The sequence below is a fragment of the Amblyraja radiata genome, chromosome 27 (genome assembly GCF_010909765.2).
Source record: "Amblyraja radiata isolate CabotCenter1 chromosome 27, sAmbRad1.1.pri, whole genome shotgun sequence".
In the NCBI taxonomy this organism is placed as follows: domain Eukaryota; kingdom Metazoa; phylum Chordata; class Chondrichthyes; order Rajiformes; family Rajidae; genus Amblyraja; species Amblyraja radiata.
Window position 1 is genome coordinate 15,169,082 of NC_045982.1, and position 27,163 is coordinate 15,196,244.

The following is a 27,163-nucleotide window of genomic DNA, read 5'->3' on the forward strand; positions in this document are numbered from 1 at the left end:
AATAGTCTGCTTTCCTGTTTTTGCCACCAAAATGGATAACCTCACATTTATCCACATTATACTGCATCTGCCAAACATTTGCCCACTCACCCAGCCTATCCAAGTCATCTTGCAGTCTCCTAGCATCCTCCTCACAGCTAACACTGCCCCCCAGCTTAGTGTCATCCGCAAACTTGGAGATATTGCCTTCAATTCCCTCATCCAGATCATTAATATATATTGTAAATAGCTGGGGTCCCAGCACTGAGCCTTGCGGTACCCCACTAGTCACTGCCTGCCATTGTGAAAAGGACCCGTTTACTCCTACTCTTTGCTTCCTGTTTGCCAGCCAGTTCTCTATCCACATCAATACTGAACCCCCAATGCCGTGTGCTTTAAGACGTCATTTAATGGTAACTTAAAGTGATTATGCAATTAATTTGCAACTGCTGCAGTATTTAAAAGATTATAGTAAATTAAGGAAATGACAGCATTGAATTAAATTTGCCATTAATTATATCTTTCAGGTCAGTAAGGACAACAGGAGGGCTGGGAACACATACTCGCTGATGACAGGGGAGGTACTTCCGTTCAGCCGGAGAAAGCGATAGTGGAATGGTATAAATTGGCATGCATGGTACTGCTTGTTCACTTTCTTCCCTTTGCCCATCAGAAGGTGACTGTGCCTTCAATTTCAATTGCATGCCAAGCTCCTAAACTTATCCAGGGCCTCCTCTTTCAGGAGTTCCCTGAAAATCCAGCTCTTTGAGCATTCTTCAAAAACCAGGTTAAATTTCCTTCTTTAGCATAATATTGGATCTTGAGTGCTACCTTCCTCATTCCAGCATCTGGCAGCTATATGAGGGAGAGTTTTCTGTGAACATTGCAGTGCTTTTGTTTCAGGGCAACCTTTCCATTACAATGTATCCATCTATAGGAGTTCCATAAGTGGATTAGAGGCTTTTTGTAAATAGCCTAGGGCCCTTCTTAAAGCTAAAACATTTTATCCATCTCAGATTACTGGCTGAAGAAGGGTCCTGACCCGTATGTCACCCATTCATATTCTCCAGAGATGCTGCTTGACCCACTGATTTACTCCAGCACTTTGTGTCCTTTTGTGTAAACCAGTATCTGCAGTTCCTTGTTTCCTCAGTTCATTGCTTTTCTGCCTTATAATTGAGGGGTAGGGAAGTCAGGACCACTTGGGGAAGTTCTTGGTTTGTGCCCAACCTTGTCATGTGTGTGACATGGCTGTGCCCTTTCACACATTTCCCAAAAAGAGACAGAACCTTGTGTTTCGCACTGTTGCCTTTTCTCAGAATATACTTAGTCTGTTGTTTGTAGAGACCTCTGTCTAGCAATTGTATTTCACCTCATATAATGAAAGGGCAAAGATTGCAATCTGTAACTCAGCTGTCAGTAGGACGAAACAATTTGTTCCCCAATCAGTTATGGAACAAGCTGCAATGCCCTTTATACTTTCAAACTGATGCTGGCCGATACTGTGCGTAAGATATTAATGTCAGAATGGAGACATTTCATTGCCAACCTCAGTGCAATGTGTTCCTGGTTGTTTTGTTTTACACATTGCATGTAGGTTGTAAGTTGCACCCAGAAGCTGCACTTTATACTAGCACGGATAGTTTGTGGTTTATAATCCAAATCCCACACTGGGGAAGCATCAGCCGCACAAGAGTAACGTGCATTCCGGAAGTGCTTGTAATAAGATCCCAATGGATCCAGTTTCACCTAGAGACCTTCACTGATAGGAACCTATCTTGGTCAAATCATGTTTGGGTATAATTTGAAACATGGGAGTTAATAGATCAATCTCCTAGCCTGTTGTTGCCTGGCAAGTTTTGGAACTGCCTTGACTTTGCAGTACAATGGAAGTTAAATGAATTGAAGAGCAATGAGAAATGTTTGCAGGTAATTCAGTGGTAGAAATGGTAGGAAGGAAGATGCAGGAAGAAAGACAAGGTTGGCTCGCCAATGCCAGGTATTATAATCAAAATAATAAGATTTCCAGTTGTTTCTTATAGCTAGCAACAGGTTGCACCTGCCTGTTCAGGAGTTATTTTCCTCCCTTTCCCTTTGCTTCCAATGAAGTGCTTCTTATATAAGGTGCATACCTCAAATCAACATAGAGTATCCAGAAGTTCCCAGATCATTTGGGGCACCGTGATAATTAGCATGAGTATGGTGATGGTGCATTCCGTGATGGTGGGTCGGTGGACCTCATTATAATGCTACACAGCTGAAGTCCTATGAATGCACAGAAGCAACACTAGCTAAGATTCAAGAGCAAATCTTTGAATCTTTAAGATCTGAAAGTATAGCCTTCATGTATTAGCTTGTGTCAACAATGCAGAAAAGCCTTAACTGTAGCAACTTCAGGTAAAGTGAGCATTTCCTTCCTCACAGTTTGCATGGTTGGTTAAATATAAGGCACACATCGAGGTGGATGTGCCATTGCTGCTGGCTGTTGATGTAGGCATTATAGATGGTCACACAGTTGCCATCTATGTCTCATAGTCATACAGTCAACACACCCTTCATCCCACCTAGTCCATACAATAGTGCTTGGTTATATAGCAAAAGCTTTAGGAATTAGGCAAAAATATGCTGGAGGAACTCAGCGGGTTAGGCAGGATCTGTGGAGGGAAATGGACAGACAGTATTCCAGGTTGAAAGTCTTGTTTAGACTGATAGATCATAGGGGAGAAAACTGATGGAGAGAGGTGAGATGAGGGTGTGAGGTAAAAACTGGCAGTGATGGTGGATACAGATGAGGAAGGCTAATTGGCAGAGTAGTGGAGATAATAATAAAAATAAGGTGAAATAGAGGCAAAAAGTTATGAGATAAGGAAGAGAGGGGAGCAGGAATGTGTAAAACCAGTGAAAGGGAGGGGATGGGCAGGTGTGGGGGGGACATGGGGGAAAGTGGAGGTATGGGTTGACTTAGCAGGCCAGGAACATTCATGCTGGGCATTGGGCAACCCTCTCATGCCTTTAACCTGGCAAGCTTCATTTAAGGTTGGAGGAAAGGTGTTTGCCATCTTATCTTCACCCTCCATTAATATTAACCCTCCAGGGTTGGGAGTTGTTACATCTAATCCTGGTTTCCATGGATTGTAGATCCACAAAATTCAATGCACAGAGGATTGAATCTGCAATCGCAAAGAACCACAATCAAGGTTGATATAGTGCACAATACTACTTCAAGACACCAACAGTTCCCATTTGGAACTGGCAATGCGGGCAGACCAGTGGCGCACTGATGCAGTTGCTGCCTTACTGCGCCAGAGACCCGGGTTCAATCCTGACTATGGGCGCTGTCTGTATGGAGTTTCTACGTTCTCCCTGTGACCTGCATTTGTTTTCTCTGAGATCTTCGGTCTCCTCCCACCCTCCAAAGACATACGGGATTGTTGGTTAATTGGCTTGGTATAAATGTAAATTGTTCCTAGTGTGTGTAGGATAGTGTTAATGTGTGGGAATCGCTGGTCGGGGCGGACCCGGAGGGGGTGGAGGATCTGTTTCCGCGCTGTAACTCCGAACTAAACTAAACTAAATAAGCACTAGCAGCATGTACTCACACAGAAGTAATGATGGCCGTAGATTAAGAGACTTCATATCTGTGAAGTCAAAAGTCACTCAAAGAAGAAATTCCCCATACTACGCAAAAAATGTCAGGAAATAATTGTATACCTTCCAATGTAATGATATGCAGAGCGCAGCAATGCAATTTTCAATTATTGTCAGTGAGGGAAATAATCTGCATATATTGTAATTCAACAAATATTATGAATTACACAGTGTCTACTGTTATACAATATATTATGTTATACAGTACACAGTACAAGATTTGTTTCATGTACCTTGTAGTGTTTTATGACTGTTGGCAGACCAATTTCCCTCCTGGGATAAATAAAGTTCTATTGTATCGTGTAGAATCGTATCGCATCTTCTCAAAAATACCCCTTTGCTACCAAGAGACTACTGCACTGTCAGAGTTGCAAAGAGTTCAAAGATATTATTTGATCAGCAGAATTTTTCTTCCAATGTTCGTACCAATATTTATCCCTCATCTGACCATAATATGAAAACAAAGATCACCTGATTGTAACCTCACTGCTGTTTCTTGGTTGCGCTGTGGTGTCCTGATTGGCAACAAAAACATTGGGGATGTTAATGGCTTAAATAAATTCAAGTTCTTTATTTGAAGAAGAATATTTGCATTGTCCATATTAATTCTATTGTGCATCCATTTGCCAGTTCATAAGTGATACACATCAATCACAGTAAATGGATTGCAAAACTCATAGAATGAGGACATTGGACAACAGATCGATATCTAAATGGCTCTTATTAAATAAAGCATAGACACAAGAGCCACAATACTTTATGCATGTTTATGAGTAGGCACAGATAGGTTACTAAGTGCACAATGAAGGACTGCATTAGGAGTACCAGTACAAGTGATGAACTGACTCCATCAGAGAAAAAGCCGAGATGATGCAGCTGAGGCAGCGGACTCGCTGATGGAGGATGGCCAGAGTATTGTGAGGTCTTACGCTGAAAGTGCACAAGAGGGGATAATGATGACAACAAAGGCAGTGCCACAAAGTAAGCCATCACACTTTTCTTAGGACAGGCACAAATACAGAAGTGAAGATGTATCTAAATATTGGCTCCTGTCTTGCTCCAGTCTTCCAAAACAAACCACAGATTTCTCTTGAATCAGTGCCCAACTGATTTCATGATGTACATGTTCGGAGATTGTTGGAACTGCTGCGCCTATACTCAAAGGTTCAAAGGCTCAAATGTCTGTTTATTGTCACGTGCACCAATTAAGGTACAGTGAAACTCGAATTACCATACAGCCATACTAAAAAAAGCAACAAGACACACAACTACATAAAAGCTAACATAAACATCCACCACAGTGGATTCCCCACATTCCTCACTGTGATGGAAGGCAGTAAAGTCTAGTCTTCTTCTTCTTTATTCTCCCACGGTCGGGACAGTTGGACCATCCACAGTCGGGGCAATCGAAGCTCCTACAGCCGGCGATCGAAGCCCCCGCGTTGGGGAGGTCGAAACTCTTGCGGCTTGGAGCTCCCGAAGTCGGTCTCTAACCAGTGACTGCGAGCTCCACGATGTTATAGTCCACAGGCTTCCACGGTTGGAGCTCCAAAGTCGATCCCCGACAGGGATCGCGAGCACCACAATGCTAAATCTGCAGGCTCCCGCAGTTGGTGCTCCCGAAGTCGGTCTCCAGCAAAGGCTGCCAGCTCCTCGATGTTAGGCCGCAGAATGGATGGGGATACGATCCGGAAAAAAATTGCATCTCCTTCGAGGTAAGGGATTTTTAAAAAGTGTCCCCAAACACCCCCCCACATAAAACAAACTAAAGAACACTAAAACATACATTTAACATGTACTAAATAAACAACAAAGAAGAAAGGGATGAGACAGACTGTTGGTGAGGCAGCTACTGCTGGTGTCACCCGGTCCCTAATCTGCCCTACACTAACATCAGTGCAAGTCATCTGAATCTGAATGGAAATGCTTTGAAAAGTCTGAATGAGTCTGTTGTTCCTCAGTTTAGATCCATTTAGGTTTGGGCATTACAACCAGGAGATCATCCCCTACTGGTTTATACAGAGGCTCAGAGTCCTTTCCACATCAGCTGGAGGGCCGATTATTGATTCAGACCATGCCACATCTCGACAGCCAAGCCTTCTCCTCTGACAGAATGAAAGCAACAAAAGTGATCACTGCTCAGCGTTCGCAATTATCCATTGAGGATTTCTGGGGTCGATTTTAGAACATGCAGATTTTGGTCTCGGCATTAATCAAAATTTTATAATTGTAAAAAAGAAGGTATTTGAGTACTTCATCCTTTCCTGCTATTTTCTATCCAGGATGAGAGATCGTTCAAATCCACCTTTTAAAGGAAACAATATTTGGGATTTTTTAATTTGATAAATATTTAAATTGTGTTGTTAATGAAGCATCTGATGTAAAATCTGACTGTTCTTTTATTGATGGAGCTTGCCTTTCATGCTAGCGTGCATGTCAGTTCAAAGTACACATACTATTGGAAGCGAGCTGCCTTGTTTAGATGGCTGTGCAGGTGGACGTATTGTTTCAGATCATGTTGGCTTGTTACACTAGAATGTCTGATAATCACGTACTGACTGTTATCTCTTTTAGAGACTAAGTCACCTTGTTGCTATCACTGTATCACAGTGGGGTACTGTTGTTCTGTGTTAATAGACTGCACCCATCCATCGCACAACGCTTGGGTTGACACCGCAAGCTTACAACTGCTCTGACATTATTCACAATAATCAAAGGGTTAATTAGTGTTATTGCAGTGCAAGAGGCCATAGATGCTGAACGAGTTAATTTCTGAACTGTGTTGAAATAACCTTTTGTTATTGTTGCAGCCCTGCGCTGCACCAGCGCAGTCGAGTCCTAATTTGCCCAGAATAATTGCAGAGAGTCTGATTAAAACCCAGGTGTTGAGAGAAACTCAATCTTATTTCCCAGGGTGATTCTATCAGTTTAAAAAAAATGTTTTTCTGCAAATGAAAAAAATGCAAAAAGATAACAGAATTCATTGCTCTTAAAATTTTAAATTTAAAAAGTTAATAAAGCTCAGGCTGGAAGATGATAGAAATTTGCATTTCACAGATTAACATGCACAAAAAAAGCAAAAATCCTTTTGCCTCAGGTAATAATTTGAGAAACCTTTGCATATTTTATTTAAAACCAGGCCGAGTTTAGCAGGGTAATAACACAGACAGATGATGATTAGAAGGTTAGGCCTGGAGGGCTCACAGCTTGGGCCCTGCAACTTCTCACACACAAAGGACTGCTGAAGTGCAGATTACTCTAATTGCCTGTCACGCGTTTGTCAAATGTTCTGTGCAAATATTATGCACAACTCTGCCAACCTTTTGAATATCTCTCTAACAACTTTTTTTTTTAAACAGACAAGTTTCGGCATATTGTGCGTTACGAAACTGTGAATTTGATAAGTGTGGCGTGGTGCTTGTCATGTCAGAGACCCCTGAGTAATTGAAAAAGTTGCACCCAACAGAAGGATTTACTGACAATGGACACATTAGCTTTGTGTATTTTTGTGAACTGAATAACAGGATTGCTGTAAAATTGTGCTATCATGAGGAATCACTTTAAAAGCTCATGTTGTCCCATATTTGCTTTTACTTCTGAATATCATGAAGCGAGAGAAAAACTTTTTCTTTGCTAAATTATTTTCTTAATGGAAAACATTTTGAACCATTGCTTTATTAAATTTGTTTATTGGTACCATGAAAGATTTTGCTGCCAGAGCTCCAATTAACAGAGTTTTAAATAAAATTCTTCATTTCATTTCAATCAATTCAACTTCATTTAGCTTTTGAAGATATGATTTGTGGGGTAGATAAAGATGCTACAAACAAAAGCCAACCTGAGAAAGGAAGGAAGGAACCCAATCCAACAACACTTGTATACAAAATAAACCTTGTTGCTGGTGGAAAACCCCTGCACAGGAGTCAATACAAAGGATCCCATGTTTAGTTGGATTTATTGTTATGCCCCTGTCCCACTAAGGAATAAAGTTCCTCAGTCTCAGGGATTTCTTTTTTAAATGAATGGAGGAGAATTTCAGCTAACTGACTAGAAACCTAGCAAGACAGTGCAAAAGATTGAGGAAATCCAGGTATAAATTTTGAACAGCCCAAATCAGCTTTTTATGATCTTGTTTAAGAAGTACCTTTTTAATGTATCACACATTAAGCAGAATAATCTAACCTTGACAAGCTTCTACTGATCACTCTTTTTCAGATCTAGGAAGAACCGCTTAAATTTAAGATTAGATTAAACTTTATTAATCCCCTCATTCAGGGGAAATTCTGATGTCCTTGCAGCACACTAATAAAAATACAACATAGCATTCAAAAAGAAGTTCAACACAAAAACATCCCCCCACAGTGATTCCCACTGTGGGGGAAGGCACAAAGTCCAGTCCCCATCCTCTTGTCCACCCAAAGTCGGGCCTATTGAGGCCTCCACAGTCGCCGCCACGGCGCCCGATGTTCTCGCCGGGTGATGGTGCTCCGGCGTCGGGAGAACCCCCAGCGGCTTGGGGTGCCAGGAACGGCCGCCTTCCCACCGGAGCCTGCGGCTTCCAGCCAACAGACCGCGCCGAACGGAGCTCCACACACTGGCGATCTCGGCAAGAGATCCCAGGCTCCGAGATGTAAAGTTCAGCGCCGCAGCTGGCCGCTCCATAGAATCGCGGCTCCACGATGTTCTCATCTGCGGACCCGATGTTCTCATCTGCATACTGGAGTTCCAGCGCGACGACCAAGGGAAAGGCATCGCCCGCTCCGCAATAGCGCTCCAGCGCTGCGCCGCCGCCAAAGCCGATGTTCTGCGCCGCCGCCAAAGCCGATGTTCTGGCCAGGTCCCCTCAGGGAAACGTCGCTCCAGGACCCGCTGGTAGGCCGCAAGGACAGGTCGAAGTCGCTGCTCGGAGGAAGGCAACCCCTCCGACCAGGTAGGGACTCGAAAAGCAGTTTCCCCCTTCCCCCCCACCACCCCCCACACATAAAAAGATTAGGCCCCCTGACTACACACTCAATGTACTAAAAATAATAAAAAAGAAGGGGAAAAAAAACGGACAGCTGCAGGACAGGCAGCCGTTCAGGACAGCGCCTCCTCCTTTTTGTTGATGTTAAGTTGATGTTTTTAACATTTTGGTCTCCAATAGTCACCTCTTTAAAAGCTTTGAAGTTATAAGGGCTTGAACTCATTTAAAAACTGAAGACAATGAAATTAACAAATGGCTTGGTACAGTTTTTAAAGCAAATTTTCACGATTTATGGTTTGGCTTTACACTGCACTACTCCAAAAAGTGTCAGGTGTAAATATTGTCCAGTGAAAATTGTGAATTTAAGCACATTAAGAAATAGTTTTTTTAAACTTTTTTTAAAAAAGAATACTGCACAGAAATACTGTGTAAAATCCACTGGTCCGTGGAAGAATTTGAATTCAGCAATATACAAATGAGTTCCAGCAGACATTTGGGCAAAACATTTTAATTTGTGAAACAAATACTGTTTTAAATACACTTTGTGCCTGGAACTCCAGTTGTATGAAGAAATTCCACCCCTGTGTGACTTTGCTTAATGTTAAGAGGCATTACCCTGTAGCTGTGAGTGGAGAGATAAGTCTCAAGTCAAGTCAAGTCAAGTCAAGTTTATTTGTCACATACACATACGAGATGTGCAGTGAAATGAAAGTGGCAATGCTCGCGGACTTTTGTGCAAAAAGACAAACAACCAAACAAACTATAAACACAATCATAACACACATATACCTTTACATGATAAATAATGGAAGGAAAAACGTTCAGTAGAGTTAGTCCCTGGTGAGATAGGCATTTACAGTCCGAATGGCCTCTGGGAAGAAACTCCTTCTCAACCTCTCTGTTCTCACAGCATGGCAACGGAGGCGTTTGCCTGACCGTAGCAGCTGGAACAGTCCGTTGCAGGGGTGGAAGGGGTCTCTCATGATATTGTTGGCTCTGGAGTTGCACCTCCTGATGTATAGTTCCTGCAGGGGGGCAAGTGAAGTTCCCATAGTGCGTTCGGCCGAACGCACTGCTCTCTGCAGAGCCTTCTTGTCCTTGGCAGAGCAATTCCCAAACCAGATGGTAATGTTCCCGGACAAGATGCTTTCCACCGCCACTGCGTAGAAGCAGTGGAGGATCCTCGGAGACACTCTGAATTTCCTCAATTGCCTGAGGTGGTAAAGGCGCTGCCTTGCCTTACTCACGAGTGCTGAGGCGTGTGATGCCCATGTCATATCCTCGGAGATGTGGACTCCCAGATATTTAAAACAGTTCACCCTATCCACAGGATCCCTATTTATCCTCAATGGAGTGTACGTCCTCGGATGATGTGCCCTCCTAAAGTCCATGATCAGCTCCTTCGTTTTTTTGATGTTCAAGAGGAGGCTGTTATCCTGGCACCAGAATGCTAGATCAGCCACCTCCTCCCGGTAGGCCTTCTCATCATTGTCTGAGATCAGGCCCACCACCACAGTGTCATCAGCAAACTTAATTATTGAGTTGGAGCTGAACCTAGCCACACAGTCATGTGTGTACAGGGAGTACAATAGGGGGCTGAGGACGCAACCCTGGGGCGATCCTGTACTCAGGGTGAGGGACTTCGATGTATTCCCTCCCATCTTGACTACCTGGGGCCTGGCGGTGAGAAAGTCCAGGACTCTGGCACACAGGGAGGTGTTGAGCCCCAATTCCATTAGCTTCCCGGCCAGTCTGGTGGGGACTATCGTGTTGAAGGCTGAACTGTATTCTATGAACAGCATCTTCACGTAGCCCCCCTTCTGGCTGTCCAGATGGGAGAGAGCGGTGTGCAAGACCTGGGAGACCGCATCGTCCGTGGATCTGTTCGGACGGTATGCGAACTGCAACGGGTCCATGTTCCGAGGGAGGAAGGCGCAGATGTGTTTCTTCACCAGCCTCTCAAAGCATTTCATGACTACCGAGGTAAGGGCCACCGGACGGTAGTCATTCAGACAGGCTGGGGAGGCATTTTTAGGTACCGGTACAATGATAGATTTTTTGAAGCAGGCAGGGACCACGGACTTGTCCAGGGAGAGGTTGAATAATGTAGTGAGCACTGGAGCTAGCTGCATAGCACAGGACTTGAGTACTCGCCCCGAGATGCCATCGGTGCCTGCAGCTTTTCTCGTGTTCACCCGTGTCAGAGCCCTCCTCACGTCGTGCTCGGACAGCGAGAATGTGTGCACATTCCTCCCTTCAGCTTCGGTAGCCAGCCCGCTGGCGGTATTGTCGATAGTCGGCAGACCTGGAGTGGTGTTGCCCCTCTCGAAACGAGCATAAAAGGAGTTCAGGTCATCAGCTAGGGAGGTGCCGGCACTTGCGGATGAGGGAGGGGTGCTCTGGTAGTTGGTTACAATCCGTAGCCCCTGCCACAGGCTTCTGGTGTCCTGCTGCTCCATCTGTAACTCCATCTTGTCTCTGTACCTCCTCTTTGCGTCCTTCACCGCCCTTCACAGTCGGTAGGACTCTGCCTTGTAAATATATAATATAAATATAAAGCAATTCTCAAGAGCCAAGGTATTGTGGCAGTGTATCAAGGGAAACACAATTGGTGACACAGTAGTGATTGCTGGAAATCACTTCCTGTTTCTGTCATTCATAATTAAAAACTAAAAACCTTTTTTATTCATCTTTATTTCTAACCTGCTAATTTGTTTTTCTGTTTAATTTCAAGGTTTGACATGGACATTCGTGAATATTATTTTCTCTTCTAAAGTAAAATGGCTTTATCTGAATAATTTAGGGCTGATTATTTTTGGACATTGTCATTCTAGGAAGCCATGATTTAAAAGGAATAGGTGACGTTTTGGGTTAAGACACTTCTTCAGGGGTCTGAAGAAGGGTCTCGACCCAAAACGTGGGGTGGGAGATTGCAACCTTCACGTGGTCAGCCCATTTCAACGAATGCAATCAACCTGGCGTGCACAATCAAATAAGATCAAATAGAACAAGTTGTCCTACAACTTTAGGCTGTGCACGCCATACGCAAGAAGAAGAAGACCCAAAACGTCACCTAATCCATTTCTCCAGAGATGCAGCAAGATCCGCTGAGTTACTCCAGCATATTGTGTACACCAGCATCTGCAGTTCCTTCCTACACACACTATGATTTAAGTTGACTACATGTTCAATTTCATCTCTCAAATTTTCCAAAATGATCAGAGCAGGCATTCCATGATAAGTCCTACCGCTGTACCAAATTTCAGTTTTGTACGTGGGTAGTTGAGTCTCTGATTGATTTGTTTGAAGATGTGACCAAAAAGATCTATGAGGACAGAGCTGTAGATGTTGTGTACATGGATTTCAGTAAGGCATTCAAAAAGGTTCCGCATGATAGACTGCTCTGGAAGGTTAGATCGCATGGGATTCACGGAGAGATAGCTGAATGGATAGCAAATTGGCTCCATGGAAGGAAGCAGAGGGTGATGGTGGAAGGTTGTTTCTCAGACTGGAGGCCTGTGACTAGTGGTGTGCCTCAGGGTTCGGAGCTGGGCCCATTACTGTTTGTCATCTACATCAATGATTTGAACATACAGGGCAAGATTAGCAAGTTTGCTGATGATACAAAAGTGAGTAGTTTCGCAGATAGTGAATATGGTTGTGAAAGGTTGCAGCAGGATCTGAATTGATTGGCCAGGTGGGCGGAGGAATGGTTGATGGAATTTAATACAGAGAAGTGGAAGGTGTTGCATTTTGGGACGTCAAACAAGGCAGGACCTACACAGTAAATGGTAGGCCTCTGGGTAGTGTTGTAGAGCAGAGGATCTAGGAGTATCGGTGCATAGTTCCTTGAAGGTCGAATCGCAGGTAGGTAAGGTGGTCAAAAAGACTTTTGGCACTTTGGCCTTCATCAGTCAGAGTATTGAGAACAGAAGTTGGGAGGTCATGTTGCAGTTGTATAAGACATTGATGAAACCGCATTTAGAATATTGTGTTCAGTTCTGGGCACCATGTTATAGGAAATATATTATCAAGCTTGAAAGGGTTCAGAAACAAAGTATGAGGATGTTGCCAGGACTCAACAGTGTAAGCTATAGGGAGAGGTTGAGTAGGCTGGGTCTCTATTCCACAGAGCACAGGAGGATGAGGGGTTATCTTATAGAGGTGTACAAAATCATGAGAGGAATAAATCGGGTAGATGCACAGAGTCTCTTGCCCAGAGTAGGGGAATCAAGGACCAGAGGACATAGGTTCATGGTGACGGGAAAAAGATTTAATAGGAAACCGAGGGGTAACTTTTTCACACAAAGGGTAGTCGGTGTATGGAAAAAGCTGCCACAGGAGGTAGTTGAGGCTGGGACTAACCCATTGTTTAAGAAACAGTTAGACAGGTACATGGATAGGACAGGTTTGGAGGGATATGGACCAAGCACAGGCAAGTGGGACTAGTGTAGCTGAGGCATTGTTGGCCAGTGTGAGCAAGTTGGGCTAAAGGGCCTGTTTCCACACAGACTCTATGACTCTCAGGTAACTTCCAAGCCCATTCCAAATGGAGTACTTGCTGTAAGATAAAGTTTAAGTCAATACTAGGGGAGCAATGCAAATTTGCAGATGTTTGGTGTTTTGAATGAGGTTTAACGATAACCCCACTCCCTTTTTTAAGTTGATTTAAATCAAATTCCAAGTATTAGTTGAGGCAAAGTAGGGTGATGTACTAGCCATCACTAGTCATATACCAGGGTCATATACTATAATCACTGAAACATTATCTGGGACATTTTCCTGGTTCCGTTTTCATCTGGCCCACTCAGCAATAAATCTCATTACAACCGTGCTCTGACCATGGCTGACTTCCAGACAGAAGACCAGAGTGACAGCCATTGATACACAGATCAACAGATAGCTGAGTGCAACATCATGAAGCAATGCTAACACTGAAGTCAGTTGGAAAAAAAGGGGGAAAATTTCCTTGAACATAAATCACACCTGGCTCACAGGAGAAAGGTTGTGGTTATTGAAGGTTAATCATCTCAGCCTTGATCAATTACTGCAGCATTTCCTTGGGGCTGTGCCTGAGATTCTTCAGCTGCTCCATCAATCGCCTTCCCTTCATGATAAGATCAGGAGTGGAGCCATATGCAGATGACTGTGCAATATTCAATTCCATTCGCAATTCAGTTGATGAAACAGCAGCAAGGCCTAGACAGTATTTAGGAATGGGAGAGACAGGTGAAAAATAACATTTGCACCTAACAGCCGGCATGCAATGGTCACTCCAAAATAGTTTAACCATAAATTCAACCACAGAGGTCACCACTGACAGGAAACTAGACCGGCCACATATTCCAGCCATGAACAGATCGGAGGTTAGGCAATGACTGGCAAGTAATTCACCTTCTGCCTCTTCATAACCTTGCAAACATTTACAAAGCACAAGTCAGAGAAAATAAGCTTCACTTGGCTGGATGAGTGCAGCTCCAAAGCACTCATGAAGCTCAGCATCAGACAGAAACAAAGTGCTGGCGTAATTCAACAGGTGAAGCTGCATCTCTGGATACTGAAATGAATTATCTATAGAGTAGAACATTGACATCTTAGCTTTGAGGCAGATCAACATTGTGGTCAAGTGATTTATACTGCAACTGACCATGGACTGCTACAGACAGGGCGACACAGTGGGAGAGCTGCTGCCTCACAGTGGCAGAGACCGGGGTTCAATCCTGATCTCAACTGCTGTCTGTGTGGAGTTTGCATGTTTTTCCTATGACCACGTGAGTTTCATCTGGGTACTGCGGATTCCTCCCACATCCCAAAGACACGCGGGTTGGTAGATTAACTGGCCTCTGCAAATTGCCTTTAGTGTGTGAGGAGTGGATGAGAGAATGGGATGGCATAGAACAAGTGCCAGTGGGTGATCGATGGTCAGCATGGACTCAGTGGGCTGAGTTTGTTTCCATGTTGTATGTCACAACCATAATCACAATCACATGTGAAAAAAATTCCAACCTGGACTGAATTAAAAACATGGGCCCTTGCACTAACACTCGTCATTGTGCCTAAGGCTAAAGAAATGAAAATGAACCAAGGCTTCAATTTCAGAATACTGTTTAGTAAAACCCAGTAGACAATTGGCCAAATCGAGCTGAATCAGGTTAGATCTGAAGCCACCAACAATTCTCTCTACAATTCCAAGTGTGATATAGTCAGAGCTGTGTGGCTCTCATTGGAATTGTAGCAAATAGCCAACAACTTCCACCATGTTGTGACAAATGAGGCATGCATTTGCTACAATTCTTATGAGCTATAAGAAATGTCACTTTGTGCAATGCAAGTTCTTCTATTAATGAATTACACCAGTTAGTTAAATTATCGGCTATCCTTCTATACCTGCGAATGAATGAGAAATAATACTGGGTCAGAAGTGCCGATCAGTAGAACTACGATGCTCGAACTTTGCACCTGACACATGGAATTGCATGAATTAAATAAAGATAGAACAAATAAAGATACCCAAGCCATGGGATCCCAAGAAGGTTCACACAATGGAGATAATGGAGAAAAATGTTTTACAATATCTTTTGAACTGACTGTAGCAGCCAAACAAGAACAGATAAGATGTTCCGGTATTATTCTATCTCATTGCTGGCAGGGGGAGAGAAATGTCTCACAAAAAAGCTCTCAAATCAGCCCCTGCAGAATACTTTAATTTATTACTAGTACATTGCACCTTTCCCAGAAGTGAAACAGTCAATTATTACAAGTTCTCTACTTATGACCGGCAACGAGAAGAACCTGTTGGTTTTCTTAAAAGAGAGTCAAGAGTGTTTTATTGGCATATGTACCAAATGGAACAAAGGAATTCTTACTTGTCAGCAGCAGTACAACAGGTTTGTGCACAGAGCATTCAACAGATAATGTAATGAACAAACAAAATAAAAGTTAATTGGATAAAAACTTGATATAATGCCAAAAACACAACAAGGCCCAAGTCCCCCGTGCAAGCCAGATAGTTTGTAGTGGCTTCACACATTTGAAGGACGTGCACATCTGAGATTGGATTATTTTGTGAATTCTCGAGGAATTGAATCCTTTATTTGTCATTCAGACCTTTCGGTCTGAACGAAATGCTGTTGCCTGCAGCCATACATGTAATAATAACAAAACACAATAAACACAAATTAACATCCACCACAGTGAGTTCACCAAACACCTCCTCACTGTGATGGAGGCAAAAGTCTTAGAGTTACTGTCTCTTCCCTCCTCTTCTCCCTCTGCGCCGAGGCGATACCCCACCGGGCGATGGTAAGTCAGTCCCACGGTTCAAGCCCGGGGGGTGGTCGAAGCTGCCCGCAGCTGTTGCAACGGGTGCTCCGGAAAACAGGCACCAGCCTGTGACCTGCGAGCTCCCGACATTGTCCTCCATTGGCCCGCGGCCGAGCCCCGGATCCAGGTCGCCGCCACCAGAACGCCGCCTCAGCCGCCGTAGCACCGTCTCCGCTCCGCACCGGGCCGCCCACAAGGCAGCGTCTCAGCCCCGCTGCATGGCTACTGCATGAGGCAGAGTCACATTGACATGTAATGTTGTGGAGCCAGAGATGCTGGATGCTCAGCAGAAGGAAGTACCTGCCATGAAATGTGAGACAAAATCTGAACAGGAAAAATACAGGGAAGATAGCTTGGACACAAATAATGGGCACTTGTAGGTGAAAAAAAAAGTGAGCGCATTGTAGTTGGAAAAATCATTTCTGCAAACATTGGTTAACAAGGAGGACATATAAAGTCTATGGAATGGTTGAGAGGAGCTATGAAAGCACAGAGACAGGCTCAGTTTCAGATTACCAGTTGAACACGATGTACCTGATGTGTATTTGTGGAAGGAACACCCACTTGATGTACCTACACCAAGATATTGGTGCAAGGACCAATGACATTTTCAGGAGCAGTCTCCACTCATCTTCTGAAGCAAGTCATCAACCTCCAGGCTTTGCAGATAAAGCCGACTAGTCATGTGCTGCCAATGTACAAAAAGACCACTGCTGAGATGATACTGTCGAAAGATGGTGAACCCAAAGAACCCAGAGAACTCTGATAGGGATTTCAATAAAGCATACCAGAAGGATGTCACAATCATACTTGGAAGTAGCGCCACATAGAAAATAGGGCTGATAAAGGTATTGACATGATTGAGAAAACTGTCTCATCTTAAGCAATCAGTTCAGTTGCACAATTTGCAGATGTACATGGAGATGTACAGGGAGGTGATCAAAGCACATTCCTGTGGCTCTTAAGGAGCAGATTAAAGCTGAGTTAGAGAAAATAAGTAAAATCAGTACTATAGTAGATGCATGTACTCCAGGCTTGTGTGTTGAGAAATCAACATTCAAGTTTACAACTTGCCTCGACCAGAGGAAGTTCTGAGCTCATCATTCTCTGACCTCCCATCAGGCAGTGAGGTTATGCAGTCCGCTGATTCAACTTTAAGAACCTCGCAAAGATATTTTAGCTTTTAGTTTAGTTTAGAGATACAGCATGTAAACAGACCCTTCGGCCCGCCAAATCCGTGCTGACTATTGATCATCCATTAACACTAGTCTGAGTCAAACATATTGTTTGTTGATTTAAATTACTGGCCACCCTCCAGGAAATTAATGTGCAGATTCCAAAGAGATGTTAAGGCACCGATCCCTGCCTGCCCGCATTCACTTGAACTGGACTTAGAGCAACAAATGATCTGATCTTCTTCACCCAGGAGTTGTCCAACAAGCTCAGTCAGAACTTCATCAGTGAGGCAGCTTCAGGCAGCATCCTGATGGGAATCCACCCCTAGAAGCAATGAGTGGCCAGGAGTCTCATCTCATGGTAAAACGCTTACAGGTTTTTACAATATGAGAATATGACTCATTGTGTTGCTGCTGGGGGATATTGTTTGGGGGGAAGAATATTATTGTGGCACTAGAGGGAATTTTCTTGCACCGGCCATGAAATAATATTTTGGGGCTGGGCAGATTATTGTCGAGCCAATCGACCAGTCAATGTGACAGACACAAAATGCTGGAATAGGTCAGCGGGACAGATTGCATCTCTGGAGCGAAGGAATGGGTGATGTTTCGGGTCGAGACCCTTCTTCAGACTCCCTGTGACAATCTGCCATTCTCTATCCTTGAGTTGAAACTGCGATTGGCAAAGCCCTGGTTCACTTTAAAGGTCGACCAAAGCTGAGCCTCACCTGACACGTGCTCTCGCTCATGAGCACAGCCTCCAGTAGGTGTCACTAAATTACAATCAGGAGCAGGGAACCTGCCAGGCGCTTGGTGTTGAGGTCTCCTGAGGAAAACTGTGGCACCTCCACAAGGTGGAAATGGGGTACATTACTCCTCGAAAATAAAGTTGCCAGTTTAACCTGAAGTATGAGCATTTGGACATAGGCTGAGAATTTGGCGCTGGCCCCTTAAAAACCCCGCTGAGCATTCACGATATAACTTGTGCTGACATCACAGTTGGATATGTTTTATTTTTGATCTGATCTGAAATACCTGTTACCATGGTTCACCTGACTGCAGTACATCCATTAAAATTTGTGTAGCAGAACTTGTTTTATGTGTATTTAAAACGTTAACTGTTTGGCTGCTGTCTGGCTCCTAGTTGTGTGCGTTCTTGGCATTATGCCAATGATATTTTCGTAAATTATTTTGTTGATGAGGCTCAGGATCATTTGTTTATTCTAAGTAATAATCTTTTTAATATAAGCCCTGGCTGGATTCCAGGAGCATTGGTCTGTCAACCTGTTAACTCTGTTTTAGCTGATAATATTCATCCTAAAAGTCTATATTTTGGTCTTAAGCAGTGTTAATGAATTTGTTTAAATGAATTGGTGTCAATGCAAGTTGACTTAAAATGTGCTATATAAATATAGCAATAATAATAATAATAATAAAGGCATACAGCACAGAAACAGGCCCTTCGGCCCAACTTGACCTTGCCAGTCAAGAAGCTAATCACATTAGCCCACAATTGGCACATATACTTCTAAACCTTTCATAACAATGTGCCTGTCTAAATGTCTTTAAATGTTATTATTGTACCTGCTTCAAGTACTTCCTTTGGGTAAAAGTATTTTGCAGACAACTCAGTGGAAGTCCTGGTATAGCGAGTGGCGCTGCAGTTCTACCACTGGCCGTGTGCGCGACTTTGGCGCATTTGAGGGGAGGGACAGGTTTAAAATGACGTTTTCTCCTGCCTGTCAGAGTCGAACTTCCTCAGGCTGTTAAGCTGCTGAAGAATAATCGATCCGACTGCCGTTCTCGGAAGTTTTAAAAAAAAATCGCGGAACAATTTAATCCTTGGAGTAAAATAAAAAGCTACTTCTAATGCCGTCAACACCTACAACGGGACGGATCTCACGTAGGGGAGAAGCATAAGGTAAGTCGTTTATTTTACATATAAACGTGCTTCTAAGGATGACTCTAATCCAAATTTCATTGGCGATAATGTGATTTTGGCTCCATACGAACCAGCAGTGTTTTTCCTGCCGATATGGGGTTCAAATTCACTGCAAATGCAACGTTCCAATTGATCGCGTTCCACAAAAACCCACTCGCAAGATGATTAAAATGCCCATTAATTTACGGGAATTAAACATTAAATTCCTTCCATTTGGCCTATAAATTCATGACAATGAGATTTTAAAATCATGTTATATTGTGAATTCTTGTGTGAATGTTATTTGGACACAGGCTATTTAAAAATGTTAACCTTTTCTTAAGAAATGGATAGATGTTTAGATCTAGTAATTGCATTTTGTAATTAGCTACAATTAGGTCACTAACTAATTATATGTATTAATTTCAGGTCATCCACAATTTAGAGAGGTCAATTAACCTACAAAACTGTGCATCTTTGGGATGTGGGAGGAAACCGGAGCACCGTGGCGAAACCCACACGGTCACAGGGAGAACATACAAACTCCACACAGCATGGCACCCGAGGTCAGGATTGAATCGGGGTCTCTGGTGCTGTGCGGCAGCAGCTCTATCATCTGCGCCATTGTGTCACCCAAAAAAGGGATTAGTTCTCTTAAAAGAGTAAGATGTAGAGCTAGAGAGGTTCCAGAACCTCGGGCTTTGGCAGTCGATGACACAATGATCACATTCAAGATGATCAGGAGGAAGAAACTGGAAGCACTCATATCTCAGCTCTGGTGCAGATGTCAGGTGAGGCTGCTGATAATTGTGACTTTGGACTTTGAAAGCAAGAATGGGAATTTTGTGTAACTAAGACACAATCTAGATCAGGTAAAGTGGAGAGGGTGAGTTAGGACACAGGCAGTAGAGTTGTTGTCAGGACATACAGTGATAGCACTAAAACAGGCTCTTCAACCCACCATGCCCATGCCAACCATCTAGTTCCTACCAATACTAATCTTATTCACCAGTCCATGGGTATTAGCCTACTGTACCTTAGCAATTTAAGTGCTTTTTTTTTTTTACATTATCGGCATTGGTTTATTTTTATTCTTGTCACACAGCAAAAGAAACATTGATTGAGCAATTCAAACCATAAACTAAGCTTTAGCAAATGAAATTGTAACATTTCTATCCTCTCTTGATAACCACCTGACATCAGGAAGATGAGACTGGAAGAGGATCTCGATCCAAAACGTCACCCATTCCTTCTCTCCAGAGATGCTGCCTGTCCCGCTGAGTTACTCCAGCATTTTGTCTCTATCTTCGGTGTAAACCAGCATCTGCAGTTCCATCCTGCACGTCAGGAAGACGTAGATCGGCAGAGGGACTAGATTAGTTTATCGTGTGCAGCATGGACATTGTGGGCTGAATGGCAGTCCATATGCTGTGTCGTTCTGTGATCTATATTCTTTTTTTAAACATTTATTTATTAGAAGCAAATGTACAAGAGTAGAACAAACGGCATATAAAATTATTGTACAGCTTCAATTTTGACTTTTTAGCATTGAGTTAGGGGAAAAGAAAAGAGAAAGAATAAGAAAGTGAAAAAGTGAGATGTGCAAAGATAGGACCCCTAGACTACAAAATTAATGTAGCCAAAGAGTGGGTAAAAGAAAGAAAGAAAAAAGAAAAAGAAAAAAAAGAACAAAAAGAAGAGAGAGAAAAGTGGTGGTATACCTGCCTCTCGTCCCTCCCCACCCACCTCACCCAACCCATAGTCGGATTTAAATCCTAAGTTGTGTTGCGCCATACTATCCTTGTAAGTAATCGGTGAAGGGTATCCATGTCTTGGAAAAATGGTCTGGTTTTTCTGCCAAGACAAATCTAATGTTTTTAAGATGTAGTGTTTCGGACATCTTTGTAATCCACATCTTAACAGTGGGGACTGATGTGTGTTTCCAAAATGTATGTATTAGTTTTTTTGCCGTTATTGGGCCATAATTAAGGAGACGTCTTTGAAACAGTGATAGCTCAGAACACGGGTACCTAGAGTGATCAGTTCAGTGTCGGGATACAATTTTATTTTAAGTGTTTTAGAAAACATTTCAAAAATTCCTCTCCAGAAATTATGTGACTTTATACAAGAGGCAAAGATGCCTTATACAAGAATGGGTTATAGTTGCTTCCTGAAGGAGACATTTATCACAAATAGGAGAAATATTTGGGAAGATCTTATTCAGTTTAGACTTTGAATAATAGAGTCTGATGAGTATTTTAAATTGTATTAGCGAATGCCTAACGTTAAGAGAACAGTTGTGTATGTATAGAAGGCTTTCCTCCCATCTGTCTTTTAAAATTGTTTGGCCAAGTTCATCTTCCCAAGCTCTTCTAATTACTTCTGACAATGGGGTTGTATATTTAAAGGGGTATTATAAAGGTATGATATTAACTTGTTTGAATCCGAGTTTCTATTCATACATTCGTCTAGTGTGTCTGGAAACATATATTGATAGTCTTGGATATATGATTTCAGATAATCTCGTATTTGAAGGTATCTAAAGTATTGGCTACCTTTCAGATGATATTTTGACTGTAAATCTTGAAATGAGGGGAGAGTTCCCATCTCATAAAGATCTCCCAGTTTTTTAATTCCTAATCTTTCCCAGTGTATGAACGTCTTGTCTAAAAGAGACGGCTTGAACGAGGGGTTGTTGGCAATTGGTAATAGAAGAGATAAATTTCTCAATTTAAGGGATGACTTCACTTGTTTCCAGATTCGTAGGGTACTATGGATAATCGGATTTTTCTCATTTTGTGTAACTAAGACACAATCTAGATCAGGTAAAGTGGAGAGGGTGAGTTAGGACACAGGCAGTAGAGTTGTTGTCAGGACATACAGTTATAGCACTGAAACGGGCTCTTCAACCCACCATGCCCATGCCAACCATCAAGTGGCTATCAATATTAATCTTGTTCACCAGTACATGGGTCATAGCCTACTGTACCTTAGCAATTAACGTGCTGATCTAGAAATATCATAATGATATAAGAACCTGCCTCCCGCCCATTTATTCAGCCATTCCACATTTGGATCATTCTCTGGATGAAAAAAATCTTCCTTCAATTCCTAAACCTCCGAACCTAAACCTATGGCCACTAGTTTTGTATACTTCATCTTTGGTGAAAATGTGGTTATGTGAAGGATAGAGAAGAAGGTTGTCTAAGCTTAAAACAAGATCTAGATCAACTGCAGAAAATGGGCAAAGGATTGGCAGACAGAGTTTAAAACATACAAAACCATTCAACCAGAGTAAGTAGGCAACTAAACAGTGCTTGGGGGTGTTATTGTCCAGTTAAATCCTGTTCCACTTGCCATCTATGTTTACTTTCTGCAGAGAAATATTTCTGATATTTAATACAACTTCCTCAGAAGCTTTATCTCATTCACATTTTTTTTAATGTGTATGAACCGATGTGGAGCAATCAAAGGCAAATTTGTTGATTCCATGAAGGGGTGTCAATGTGTGCATTTATCCCGCAGGTAATAATAGCAAAAGTGTTTAAATCCAGCCAGGAACAAGCAAGTGAATGAATATACTGTAACTGAACGCTTCACATTGGAGTGCTTCTGCCTGCATTCCAGGAAACATGGATTAGTAGGCGTTTTCCCATCTTTCCTCGAGATGTTCTGGCATTTTGCTTGTGGTCCACATTTTTACCACACTAATTACTTTTGAATGTACTCCACATAGAAACTGCTACCTCTAATGTGTGACAATTTGAATGGTATCACTTTCACAATTGTACCGGGTAATCAGCTGTTATCCACATTGCAATGTTATTGAGGGTGGAACATTTTAGAGACTTAGAGCCTCAATTACAGTAAGAATACTCAATAATGCGGTAGCTTTTACAGGCAGTTTATAGGTTTTGTAACAGTTTAATTCTTGAGAATTGTCCATTTTTTTCATGTCAAAACCAAAATATTTAAATGATGGTTGATTTAAATGAACATTTACTTATTGTTTTTGACTGTGTGATTACAGTGGTGCAGAATCAAAATGTCCCACATCCACATCATGGTTAGTTTTGATGGCCCCAAAGTATAAATGAATGTTATATTTTACAAGTGTCAAATAACGGCAAGTGGAAGAGATTTGTCTTTTCAGTTTCCAAAACAAAACTCTTAAGTCAATCCCGCAGTGAACCAGCAGCTGTGTACTTAAAGACGATGTATCTGTTTGATCACAGCGGGAAAGTTGCACGTAAGCAGTTTTTTAAAAGACTGGTTGTCTTCTTAATTAACTATCTGCTCTATCTATTCTTTTACTCCAGAAAACGTTTGCAATTCCGCAATTAACATCCCTGTCTTGAAAAGTCGAATTTACGCATAGTAGGATTTCCGTAAATCAGGTCTTCCATAGGCGTTAAAAAGTGAAAGGAATTGAGAAGATCAGATCGAATTATTATATCAAATTTCAATTCAGTGCCAAATAAATTGAATTTAGGGTCTCCATGTTTGATTTATTGTCTTGCATTGAGAATAAGTTGAGTCTGAATAGGACCATGAATGACTCTATAATTCAACAGGAGCCTGGCACTCATGTATCAGGCTCCAAAATGAAGAATGGTCACTCATTTAGGAGAACGTCTACCAATATTTGAAGAACTTTCAACAATGTATCTATGCTTTCAGAATAGAAAGGTGGAAACAATTGGGAAAGTTCTTTGTTCGAGGCGTACCAGGGTTCTATCCCCAAACTCTACCACCGTTACATCGACGACTGCATTGGTGCTACCACTTGCACCCACACACAACTCACTGACTTCATCCATTTCACCACTAACTGCCATCCAGCACTCAAATACACCTGGACCATTTCCGACATTTCCCTACCATTTCTCGACCTCACTATCTCCATTGCAGGTGATAGACTTCTGACCGACATCCACTGACTCCCATGGCTATCTGGACTACACTTCTTCCCACCCTGCTTCCTGTAAGGACCCCACCCCCTACTCCCAATTCCTCCGTCTATGCCGCATCTGCACCCAGGATGAGGTGTTCCACACCAGGGCATCGGAGATGTCTTCATTCCTCAGGGATCGGGGGTTCCCCTCTTCTACTATAGATGAGGCTCTCACCAGGGTCTCTTCTATACCCCGTAACTCTGCTCTCACTCCCCATCCCCCCACTCGTAACAAGGGCAGTGTCCCCCTTGTCCTCACCTTCCACCCTACCAGCCGTCACATACAACAAATAATCCTCCGACATTTTCGCCACCTCCAACGGGATCTCACCACCGGCCACATCTTCCCATCTCCTCCCCTGTCTGCTTTCTGCAGAGACCACTCCCTCTGTAACTCCCTGGTCAATTCGTCCCTTCCCACCCAAACCACCCCCTCTCCTGGCACTTTCCCTTGCAACCGCAGGAAATGCTACACTTGTCGCTTTACATCCCCCCTTGACTCCATTCAAGGACCCAAGCAGTCTTTCCAGGTGCAACAGAGGTTCACCTGCACCTCCTCCAACCTCATCTATTGCATCCGCTGCTCTAGGTGTCAGCTGCTCTACATCGGTGAGACCAAGCGTAGGCTTGGCGATCGCTTCGCCCAACACCTCCGCTCGGTTCGCATTAACCTACGTGATCGCCCGGTGGCTCAGCCTCCCATTCCAAATCTGGCCTTTCTGTCCTGGGCCTCCTCCATGGCCAGAGTGAGGACCACCGTAAATTGGAGGAGCAGCACCTCATATTTTGCTTGGGCAGTTTACACCCCAGCGGTATGAACGTTGACTTCTCTAATTTCAGGTAGTCCCTGCTTTCTCAAGTCAAGTCAAGTCAAGTTTATTTGTCACATGCACATACGAGATGTGCAGTGAAATGAAAGTGGCAATGCTCGCGGACTTTTGTGCAAAAGACAAACAACCAAACAACCAAACAAACAATAAACACAATCATAACACACATATTCTTTTACATAATAAATAATGGAAGGAAAAACGTTCAGTAGAGTTCCTCCCCTTCTTAGCTCTCCCTCAGCCCACTGTCTCCGCATCTTCCTTTCTTCTTCCCCCCCCCCACCACCCTCACATCAGTCTGAAGAAGGGTCTCGGCCCGAAATGTTGCCTATTTCCTTCGCTCCATAGATGCTGCCTCACCCGCTGAGTTTCTCCAGCATTTTTGTCTACCCTGTTTAATCTACATTCAATTCACACCCTCATCTAAGTTGTTTTAATATATAAAGAGAATTTCAGAAAATTAAGTTGTCGGGTGTGTTGACCATCATCCATGCCACATGTTTCTGGGATTATAAACCACTGAAATCAACCTCATTAATGCCCCAATCTTTAAAACAAACCTGTTGTCGTTGTTGATTCAATGTTCATTAGCATCACAAGAAGAATTCGATCTTTTGATTTAGATCTTTTGGCTAGAGCAGTATTTATTGGTGTTTCATTTACCATTACCCCTCCCTTTAATGATGAACTCTTTGATTTTGTTGTGTGTGGAATTTGCTACCTCAGGCAATTGACATTGCATAATGGGAACCAATTATCTGATCTCACCTTTGCCTTTGCATGTCAACGGTATTGAGTGAAGTATTTAAAATAAAAAGAACAGGAGTACCTCCTCGGGGATTGTTGAACTGTTCGAGCTTACCCTTTCCAGCAACACCCAACAACATCAATTGGATAGGAATGTGGACATCTTGGAGTTCCTTTTTGGAAGAATGGTGCAGCTAGCTGGAGTCAGAAAGAGGCAGAGTCTCAGGATAAGGGGTCAATGACTTTGAGATAGATACATAATTAAAAGAGTGTTATGAGTTTCTACAAAGGAGGTGGTGAATGTGCAGTTTTAGATCATATTCAAGACTGGAAGCAATAATGATGTGGAATGGCAGGGCTGGTTCGAATGTCCAAATAGCCTACACTTGCTCCAATACATTCTGAACATGTGTAGGAAGGAATTGCAGTTGCTGGTTTATACCGAAGATAGCTGCAAAGTGCTGGAGTAACTCAGCGGGTCAGGCGGCATCTCTGGAGAAAGAGAATAGGCGACATTTCGGGTCAGAACCCTTTTTCAGACACAATGAATTCTTTCTATGTTGAGTCCATTTTGTGGTGTTTTAATGGTCATAATATTAATCGAATAAAAAACAGGGTATAAGTCAGCAGCCCAGCAGGGAAGGCCAGTCCCAGAGTCCGCACCTTTCAATGGCTTTGTTTGAAAATATCTGTCAGATCATCTCTTAAATTATCCCACTGGATTTGCTAACACTGAACCTCTGGATTAATTTACAACCTTTTGCATTAAAAGGATAAATCTTCGGTCTATCTATTGTAACTTGAGTTTATCTATTGTATTTATGTATTGTATATATTATGTCTTCATATAGCATGCAAAACAAAGCGTTTCACTGAACCTCGGCACATGGAAAATAATAACTGAAAATAGGTGCAGGAGGAGGCCATTTGGCCCTTAATAAACCAAATAATAATAAGCCAAAACCAAAATCTAACTTGTCTGTGCATTTTCCTCTGCTGACGTTGAACCCAAGTCTCCTGCGTCTCAAGTTTCCTGGGGATCACTTCTCCTTTAAGTATTTTCTCATTTATTTTCCTGAAGCCTTTTCTGGCCTCCTCTAGCTTTTCAGCATTTCACAAAATACATACTTCTGATTCCATAACGCAAGCCCTTATATGGTTTCCAGCACTAGGTGCCTAATGGTAGCACAGTGCACAGCACTCCAGCTCTGGCCATTAACAGATCAGTTCCCCTTCACCAAAATCCAGTCAACTTTTCTCATTACTGCTGTTTATCATGCTTCAGTCTCAAGCTTCGGTGCCAACACCCCAAAGGGATCATTAGCAATCAGCATTAAAGCAACGCATGCAGTGTCTTCCTTACGGAGAAGCACTGCCATTAATTACCCAGTTCGTCAAACCCAGCTGTATTGGACTCCTGTAAATGACTGACCAAATTCTCAATAGAAACTGTCCCACAGTAGTTATTTCAGTAGTCCACATACACACTGCACCTTTGTCACGACTGGCATGATGCTTTGTTGTTGTGGGTGGAGATAAGAAACAGCAATGAAACACAACATTTAGACATTTTATTCTTGGAACCATCAAAGTAATATTTGGATTTGTTGTACTTGGTCTGCA

At 42.8% G+C, this 27,163-nt stretch overlaps 1 long non-coding RNA gene across 1 annotated transcript; it reads right to left on the reverse strand.

The window, feature by feature from the left end:
- Positions 1–11,166: 11,166 nt before the first annotated feature.
- On the reverse strand, positions 11,167–18,725 carry LOC116988241. The gene is made up of 3 exons (XR_004415891.1): positions 18,615–18,725; positions 11,659–11,663; positions 11,167–11,280 (listed from the first exon to the last, which is right to left on the reverse strand). It is a non-coding gene; the product is annotated as an uncharacterized LOC116988241 (long non-coding RNA).
- Positions 18,726–27,163: the final 8,438 nt, after the last annotated feature.